General features: G+C 45.8%; 1 pseudogene; it reads right to left on the bottom strand.

The window, feature by feature from the left end:
• Window positions 1–411: 411 nt before the first annotated feature.
• Window positions 412–2,011, bottom strand: LOC146618164 (uncharacterized; annotated as a pseudogene).
• Window positions 2,012–2,566: the final 555 nt, after the last annotated feature.

The following is a 2,566-nucleotide window of genomic DNA, read 5'->3' as shown; positions in this document are numbered from 1 at the left end:
CTATAAACATCAAAATGAACTAAAACTCAAAACACTGGGTCCTAAGACCCAGGATCGTGACACATCTAAACAGAAAAGCACTCAGACTAGAACAGACGTAGCTACGTTAATCCTACCATAAAACAATAAGACAAGATGAGAACTTTTCCCATGCCCCCAAGATGCAGGTGTGCATTCCAGTGTGGAATACACACCAAGCCTCTGTAGCCTGTTAAAGATCACACAACTTATCACTACACAATTGATTATACACCTCTAAGCATATATGGTTAAATGTTTCCTAATACAAATGACAATAATAAAATCTAAACCCAACATCACCACCCTGTATTGTCATTTTTTAAGGCTATACGGCGTATATATATCTTCAGCTCTACAGCACTTGTCAACATTTTCAGTGCAGGCTTCATTTCATACACACATATCAGCCTTAGTATCCATGTCACTCTGCTGCAACAGTATGTAATTGGTAAAGGTGTTAGCAATCATTCTATTCACCATCGATCTTACACATGGCAAAATGCAACCTGTAAACAAGCAAAGCAATGCCAATAATGTAAGAATGGGAGTCAAAAACCGTAAGAACATATTCCACCATGGTCCAGATGTCAACCAGGCTATCTAGCCTTGTGACGCGTCTCCTCCTGATGTGTGGTCTGCCACATATTTCTGCAGAGCAGTTAAGTTCTGCAGTGCCTCATAGATGTCTCCTCCAGTCGTATATCCATCCGGGATAAACGTACAACACGTCTCTCCAATCAGCTTACACACTCCTCCTTGTGATGCTGTTATCAAGTCTAGGGTCAGCCTGTTCTGCAGTACCATCGTTCTGATGGCCTGTTGCTCCTCCGCTAAGACTGTTCCCAGAGTCTTAGTGAGATTAATGTGTCGCAGTAAGGCATACCGGTTGATCTCCACATGATCCCGCACCTCTGCAACTCCGATGTTTGGGATCAGACTTTGTAAGAATTTAGCTCCTCCACTCCAAATGCGAAATTCTCGTGGCACTCCAGTGTCTACTGTCACTCCAAAAGAGTTAGGTGAGGCTATATTCACCTCACGCTTCCGTCGGTTGCTAGGGTGATGTTCAACTCTGTCCATGAAGAAGACATGATCTGATAACTTCACCACGGCACACAATCCTCCCCATCCTTCAGGGAGTGATAGATAGGCTTTATGTCCACACAGGAAATACCAATCAGCCAAAACTCTTGTTCCTTTGCTGCTCGGCACCGTCCTTGAACATCCTGTCCACTTCTGACTCTTTGCCTTTACTGGTATCCTGTAAGCCCGGTTGGACTTGCATTCAGTCCTCCTTAATGTCAAGTTCTCAGCGCACTTTGCATTGGTCAAGCATTTCATACACCTGCTCTCATCCTCTGGAGGGCAGTAGGTGTATATGTATCCACATAAGCGAAGCGGCAACTCCCCCACTGACAGTGATCCATTGTTCATCACACACAACGGCAATTGGGCTGTATTCAGCTTGTTCAGCAATATTATGTCTGGCAGTGGGTCTGACACTTGAGGCCAGGCCAATAAGTCAGTTTGCTCAGAACAATTCATGTTTAGAAGTGGCGACTTACTCCAGGTGATGTTCAGAGGTGTACTGTAATTGGCCTGGGACCAGAGGACTCTGTTGCCAGGATGAGTTGCTAAGCCCAACAGACACCAACTCCTGTCCTCTGGTATGCTGTACGGCCACAGTCCAGATGTATATGCGGATAACGGCATATGAGCACACACATAGCAGTCCGTCCTATTGTTCAAGTGAGCAGTTGTATTCATAAACTGCCACCAAAAGTTTGTAGAATAGCCATGAGGGTATTGGGTGTGGTTTCCTTGGACATACAGGGTCTCCACAGCTGACCATGATGACATCAAAGCCATTACACCCAGCAGGGTAGACAACACTTTACCAGCCATTCTGATGAGTACCTGTGGCTCAGTTGGTTTCTTCACCGGATTGAGACGAGGGGCCCTGGAGGCTTTCCCCCCCCTTTGTACCCGGTCTTCCTGCCACTTACTCCGAGCTGGCCTGGATGTGTGTCACCTTCTTGCAGTGGCTTTGGTGTACCCAGGTGGGTCGTTCTGCAATTTTCACAGCTGTTGGTGTTGTCAGCAGAGCCTGGTATGGTCCGTCCCACCGTGGCTTTGACCAGCACTTCCTCTTTATGACCTTTATCAGCACCCAGTCCCCTGGCTTCAGACGTTCTTCCTGTACAGAAACAGAATCATCTGGCAGATTATTTGCACTCATGACTTCTTTGCTTTTCAGCATTTTAATCATCCAGTCTGCTAGTGTGTTTTCTTCTTCTGCTTTATCATTATCATTACAGAACACTGGGACTCTAAATGGCCTGCCATATATTATTTCAAAAGGCGTTAGGCCATTATCAGTTGGTGTGATTCTCATATACATTTTCACTAGCTCAATGCAGTCTACCCATGTTCTGCCTGTTTCCTCCATTGTTTTCCTGAGTCTCAGCTTTACTGTGCCATTAGTCCTTTCAACCAGCCCCGCACTCTGTGGGTGATATGAGCAGTGCGTTTTCAGCGTTATCCC

The sequence above is a fragment of the Diplotaxodon limnothrissa genome, linkage group LG14 (assembly GCF_057381915.1).
Source record: "Diplotaxodon limnothrissa isolate DT_005_m linkage group LG14, D_limnothrissa_male_GT1.1, whole genome shotgun sequence".
NCBI classification, from domain to species: Eukaryota; Metazoa; Chordata; class Actinopteri; order Cichliformes; family Cichlidae; genus Diplotaxodon; species Diplotaxodon limnothrissa.
Note: the sequence above shows the minus strand (reverse complement) of the source record. Positions and strands in the feature narration are given on the sequence as shown.